Source organism: Callospermophilus lateralis, unplaced genomic scaffold (genome assembly GCF_048772815.1).
Source record: "Callospermophilus lateralis isolate mCalLat2 unplaced genomic scaffold, mCalLat2.hap1 Scaffold_1242, whole genome shotgun sequence".
NCBI classification, from domain to species: Eukaryota; Metazoa; Chordata; class Mammalia; order Rodentia; family Sciuridae; genus Callospermophilus; species Callospermophilus lateralis.
In genome coordinates, this window is record NW_027512427.1 from 511,233 (window position 1) to 518,919 (window position 7,687).

The following is a 7,687-nucleotide window of genomic DNA, read 5'->3' on the forward strand; positions in this document are numbered from 1 at the left end:
ACATTTCATCCACAAGTTCACAAATTAATAAGCATTTGTTTCAACTTTCACCACTTCTTGCTTCAGAACACATGTATTGTCAGGGTTTCTTGACTGGTCTTTTCATGAGACTTCTTTCCAAACACATTATTTTGAATTTCCATAATCATTTTGAAGCAAACGTCACACACTCTTCATGATAAACCAAAACACAAATATTTCCATTACATATATACCTGGTTGGAATGAATGATTGTATATCAATATACGATTTCCTTTAATTTTTCAGATATCAGTTCAGTTCATTATTTAAAGTTCAAAAAAGTTATATTATTTATTCAAAGTATGGTCTATTCATGCTTTTTCTCTATATACCTAGAAACAGGGTACACCTCTTTGTAACCCCGATTCTCATTTTACATCTTCAATATATTGCTCCCAGAAATGGTGAAAGAAATACTCATGTCACCTCATTATCACAGTAATATTCTGGACAAAAAATGGAAAGGTCACACTTATGATTGTACCAAAGCCTAAATGGAAAGTGAACATGGATTTCTAAAAACATCCATGTCCAGGTTGCCTAATGCTGTCAATTGTCAATCCTATTGGTGACTACATATTTGTTTTTTTCCTAATTTATATATTCAAACTCAACCCTGTTGAAAATGTCTAATTCTATCACTCACTTTATACTTTGCCTGATTTCCTAATATTTCTATTGATATCTGCTTTTCTACATATTTTCCTCAGTTCAACATAGTGACTGACTCTTCATATGTGCTGACATTTACATTCACTCAACAACCGAAAGTCTATTGCTAAAGAACTTTTGGTCCAAATTCTATACTCAGTCTTCTTCCTAAACCTACCGACTATCTTCCTAATCCTATTGAATATCCCTTTTTGACTGGATGTTCTCTCTAAATTCAATCATCCAATGTAGAAGGTCCTATGCCATTGTATATCGAATTATCTGAAGCATCTTTGCAGAACATCATTCAAAGCTAAGTATCCCAATCAAGGGCAAAACCCTTCTGGGCTTCAAATCATACCTAGATTTCTGTTTTCCTACTTATATTTCACCTCTATATTCTTGTAAATATTGCAGGTTCCCAATACCATTATTCATCACACAGAATCACTCGTAACCCAAATCAAACCTGTTTTTAACCCCAAGTATACACTGTTCCCTCAATCATTTTACAGAAGAGCAGGGACAGAGTGGTTCTTACAATACAGGAAAGTTGGGGACCTTCCACCTGATGAGAACCTCAAATGTCCATGCACAAATGATACCTGGAGAAGTTGTAGGCAGGTATGAAGCACCTGAGAGAGCAAAAGTCATCTTCCATGGCAAACAACCTGGTCAGGATGAAGGGATGTGTCTGAATCTGCCTCTCTCTCTTCTTATTGTACAGAAGATGGACCAAACCAGGGCTGAGTGGAGAGCTGTTCCCGGGTGCCAATGGTGATATACATTCTACCTTATGAAAGTGTCACAGGAATTAGGGGCAACCTCCATTTTATGTTACCCTTGGAAGCAACTGTTAGGACAAAGTGGTTGCCAAGGCAGTGACCTCATTCAGTTCCAAAGAATGTGACATACCTCATTTCCTTGGTGATGGAACTCTCTGAACTTGGTATCCAAGAAGCCAGGCACCCAGAGGCAGTCCCAGTCCCAGTCCCAGTGGGCTCACTTGTTTGGATTTACTAAAAACAGAGTCAGTTTTCTTGGTACCTAATGATGTGAGGATGGCCAAATGCCAGGAGAGCTCTGAAGATGGACCTTTCCTGAGAAAACAGGTAGTGGCTAACCACTTTTTCCTGACATCTTCACAGAGTTGGTCAAGGAAACAAGATCTGAGAGAAGACAGGCCATTTCGGGGGAACATAGTATGGCCCACCAGTCAGAGGACACTCCGGATAGTCACAGACGTACTTGGGGGAAGGAGGTGCCTTTGTGGGAGTGGGTGTGGGTTTGTTGTTTTGTCTCATGTTCTGAGAATAGATAGAAAAGGCGGTTTGTTTGGTTTGGAGTGGACAGTTTCTAGTAAGTCATTTGACACGGCGAGTGTTTCTGTTTCTGTGTATCCCACTGTGTCCGTTGTTGTAGACATTAGAAAAGAGAATGCATTAATGGATGTGTCCTGTCTAGTATAAATCTTCCCATGCCCAATATATGAATGGACTGCAGCTTGTCTTATCGATGTGCAACACCTGCTATCTTTCTAAGTTGTAGTTTTCTTCCTGAATTCTGGCCACTCTCCACAATAGGCTCATGGATTTGTGTCCAAAATATGTACCACCTCCAAGCTCTGTGACATGGCCATGTACTGGATAGCTGAAGAGAATGGCGAGCATCTCAGAAAACTCAGATATCAGTGTGACCAGGAAAGTCTCAGTGCAGAAACCCTGCTTTGGGCCTTTTGCTTACTTATTGTTGTGTTGCACTGAATGTCAGGAAGGTCTTTGCGTCAGGCCACCCCTTTGTGAAGCCTGAAGAAAACAGTTTTCAAATGGAAATGAATGGGCCTCACCTGTGGCTCTTTGCTTAATTGCTTTGGAAAGGGATGTGTCTTTATCAGCCTCTTGGGCCTGTGTGTGGCTGTGACTTAGATTCTCAGCACCTGATGGATCTTAAGAATGATCCCATGTGAGCTTCCAAAACCAAAATGGCAAAAAATTTCATTCATTGTGGATGAAGTCTCTTGCCTTCCTCTGTTAGGTTCCTGCACTCCATCAAATGACAATAGGGATTCTTTGGGTCAAATGAGTTCTTCAAAGCCCTGCAGAGGTGCTTGTGTTTTCGCATGACTCTAAATCACCTAAAGAATCGATACCTAAAATCAGTAGGCCTCAAATTGGAGAAACACAGAAGTATTAACGGCAGGCTTATTTGTTCACTCCTGGTTCACAGAAACGGTGTCCAGGCTACCCTGACTTTAGACAAATGAGGGGCAAACGAGCTGATTTTGGACACTGTCTTGGGCTGCGCCCCTCATGGAAACCTCCAGCCAGAGCTTAAGATATTGACTATATGAAATAAGATGAGGGCCATGTGGGAGTGTTTTGGTTTTAATTTTGGTCATTTGTGTGGCATTGGAAAAAATGACTGGGTCCACGTGGGCTTGAACTCAGGTGTGATTCCCCTTAGAGACTGGGTTTTGGAACTGAACTCAGAGAAGCATTGCCATGAATTTTGTTGGGATTTTAAGAGGCCACGCATGAAAGTCGCTCTTGGAAACTGAGACCTAGGCCCCGGGTGGATTTCCACAGAGGCCTGGGAATCTCAGCAAGGATATCACATGATTTTATTCTTAAAGAAATGGCAGCCATAGTTGAGAGTCAAAACACACATGGACCTCACATTGTAGACCTCAATGGGCCTGGCCTAATGTGACCTTTTGTCCACTCTTTGGGAAGCCATGCCTGTGAGAGTTCTCCAGAGATTTCATTGAAATGAGCTTCCTCACCATTTAATGTTTGCTGAATGAACTGAAACCCACAGTGCCTCCAACTTCATGCTTGAAAAATGGCTAGATAAATACCATGAAATTTTTGAAATTCCTATGACCAGGTGGCACTGGAGAAACATTGGATGTCCTGTTGCTGATCATGAGTATACCAGACAGTGCCTTGATTTACTGAGTTTCATGAAAATGGTGTAGAACAGAGATGCCAGAAATTTGGAGCCTGCTGAGTAGTGGGTCTAGAGCAGTGGTGGGGAGGTGTTTGATAAAAAATCCGTGGTAGGGCCATGTGGATCTACCATTGGATTCCAAATGGCTTGTAACTGACATGGTGCAGCCAACAGACCCTTATATATAAAGGCATCTTGTTATATGGAGGGTTTTCAGAGGAAAATTAAGAATCAGGTTGATATGGACAAGGGGGCAATGGGGCAAGCTGTGAGAGATAGGAGCCTAGTTGGTGCATTCTCTTGCAGAGCCTGACCCACCACACGTGACAGAACTCCCTCCAGCACTGTGTCCCAGTTTAGCTCCTAGTATTTCGTGAAACAAATACCAAACTCACAGTGCAGCAGCAAAAACACCACAAAAAGTGGAAGAGGACCAAATGGCTTTACAGTCCACACGGGGAGACACTTAGTCCCCAGTGGCCTCAGTTTACCTACAAAGAGAGGATTCAGCACTGCTTCATCTTGTTCATTGGAAAATAAGAAACCATGTCCTCCAGGTCACATAGATGCAGACCCAGCTTTGATGTTCTCACTACAGAGGAAGCCAAATCTCCTGAAAACAACATATATTTCAAGTGTGGAAGCTCAGAGGCAGTTTCTCAAAAGGTTTTAGGCCAGCAGAGCTCCATGTTTGTGGAGTGTTTACCCTGTCCCTTAGTTTTGGAAACTCCTCTACCACCTCCAAGGTTGTGAACTCCTGAGCATTTTCCATTCCAGATATGTATTCACTGATTTTGTAACTCTTCTCCTCTAATTGTGTCTTACTTGGGGTGAAGGTAATGTCAAGGCATTGTTCTGGATGAGAGCGGGAGGATATTTGTGCAGCATATATTTACATACACATTGGATTCATTTTCCAATTTTCCATTCGAAATACTGAATCCCTGACACTAACCCATACCTAGTAGACTCAGACTATTCATCCTAATATAATGGAGAAAATTAACCCAACACAGTAGAAATACAAGTACTTCAGAGGAGACATGTTGTATAGTTGGACTTGACATTTGCATTATATAAGGTAGGAGTTATAAATCTAGTCAAATTTATTTGAAATATTCTCCATGTGTTTTAAACTTAACAAATATGTGAATTTTTGTTTCCTTTTTCTGTAGTCTATTCACACATGTATATTTATATGCATATATAGAATCCTACCAGGTATCACACGTACATTTTTGTGAGGTGGCTGTCTTGGCAGATACAAATTGTGAGAAGAGTTCACTCCTCCTAAATGCTGTTGGAAATGAAAATTCAACTTATAGGAGAGCGTCCTAGTAGAACAACATTATTCATTAGCTCATGTTCAGTAAAATAAATATTTTTGCATTTGTGGATGATACATATTTACTGATGAATTTCGATTGAAATTTATATTGGTACTTTTTAATGTCTGTGAGTTGTGTGTGTGTGTGTGTGTGTGTGTGTGTGTGTGTGTGTATAGATATAGATATAGATATAGATATACTTTCCAAATTTTTCAAAATATGAAATATATGTGTCTAATATACACTCTCTAAATTCATTCATGTTCATGTATGTGGATTTATAATCCACTTTTCACAAGATGATAATCAGAAATATTCATCTACCTGAAATACATATTTGTTTCCTAGTACTGAAAACTAACTTCAGTGAATGGTGCATACAAATCCTAATTATTCTACAGTAACTGACCCAGTCTAACATCAATGCAAGTAGACTCCTATGGGACATGATATGTAATTTGTCATTCATTTGTATTCGACACTGGTACATTATTGTTTCTTCAGTTTTTGCACATCACAGGATATACATTTCATCCACAAGTTCACAAATTAATAAGCATGTGTTTCAACTTTCACCACTTCTTGCTTCAGAACACATGTATTGTCAGGGTTTCTTGACTGGTCTTTTCATGAGACTTCTTTCCAAACACATTATTTTGAATTTCCATAATCATTTTGAAGCAAACGTCACACACTCTTCATGATAAACCAAAACACAAATTTTTCCATTACATATATACCTGGTTGGAATGAATGATTGTATATCAATATACGATTTCCTTTAATTTTTCAGATATCAGTTCAGTTCATTATTTAAAGTTCAAAAAAGTTATATTATTTATTCACAGTATGGTCTATTCATGCTTTTTCTCTATATTCCTAGAAACAGGGTACACCTCTTTGTAACCCCGATTCTCATTTTACATCTTCAATATATTGCTCCCAGAAATGGTGAAAGAAATACTCATGTCACCTCATTATCACAGTAATATTCTGGACAAAAAATGGAAAGGTCACACTTATGATTGTACCAAAGCCTAAATGGAAAGTGAACATGGATTTCTAAAAACATCCATGTCCAGGTTGCCTAATGCTGTCAATTGTCAATCCTATTGGTGACTACATATTTGTTTTTTTCCTAATTTATATATTCAAAATCAACCCTGTTGAAAATGTCTAATTCTATCACTCACTTTATACTTTGCCTGATTTCCTAATATTTCTATTGATATCTGCTTTTCTACATATTTTCCCCAGTTCAACATAGTGACTGACTCTTCATATGTGCTGACATTTACATTCACTCAACAACCGAAAGTCTATTGCTAAAGAACTTTTGGTCCAAATTCTATACTCAGTCTTCTTCCTAAACCTACCGACTATCTTCCTAATCCTATTGAATATTCCTTTTTGACTGGATGTTCTCTCTAAATTCAATCATCCAATGTACAAGGTCCTATGCCATTGTATATCGAATTATCTGAGGCATCTTTGCAGAACATCATTCAAAGCTAAGTATCCCAATCAAGGGCAAAACCCTTCTGGGCTTCAAATCATACCTAGATTTCTGTTTTCCTACTTATATTTCACCTCTATATTCTTGTAAATATTGCAGGTTCCCAATACCATTATTCATCACACAGAATCACTCGTAACCCAAATCAAACCTGTTTTTAACCCCAAGTATACACTGTTCCCTCAATCATTTTACAGAAGAGCAGGGACAGAGTGGTTCTTACAATACAGGAAAGTTGGGGACCTTCCACCTGATGAGAACCTCAAATGTCCATGCACAAATGATACCTGGAGAAGTTGTAGGCAGGTATGAAGCACCTGAGAGAGCAAAAGTCATCTTCCATGGCAAACAACCTGGTCAGGATGAAGGGATGTGTCTGAATCTGCCTCTCTCTCTTCTTATTGTACAGAAGATGGACCAAACCAGGGCTGAGTGGAGAGCTGTTCCCGGGTGCCAATGGTGATATACATTCTACCTTATGAAAGTGTCACAGGAAGTAGGGGCAACCTCCATCTTATGTTACCCTTGGAAGCAACTGTTAGGACAAAGTGGTTGCCAAGGCAGTGACCTCATTCAGTTCCAAAGAATGTGACATACCTCATTTCCATGGTGATGGAACTCTCTGAACTTGGTATCCAAGAAGCCAGGCACCCAGAGGCAGTCCCAGTCCCAGTCCCAGTGGGCTCACTTGTTTGGATTTACCAAGGAAAGAGTCAGTTTTCTTGGTACCTAATGATGTGAGGATGGCCAAATGCCAGGAGAGCTCTGAAGATGGACCTTTCCTGAGAAAACAGGTAGTGGCTAACCACTTTTTCCTGACATCTTCACAGAGTTGGTGAAGGAAACAAGATCTGAGAGAAGACAGGCCATTTCGAGGGAACATAGTATGTCCCACCAGTCAGAGGACACTCCGGATAGTCACAGAGGTACTTGGGGGAAGGAGGTGCCTTTGTGGGAGTGGGTGTGGGTTTGTTGTTTTGTCTCATGTTCTGAGAATAGATAGAAAAGGCGGTTTGTTTGGTTTGGAGTGGACAGTTTCTAGTAAGTCATTTGACACGGCGAGTGTTTCTCTTTCTGTGTATCCCACTGTGTCCGTTGTTGTAGACATTAGAAAAGAGAATGCATTAATGGATGTGTCCTGTCTAGTATAAATCTTCCCATGCCCAATATATGAATGGACTGCAGCTTCTCTTATCGATGTGCAACACCTGCTATCTTTCT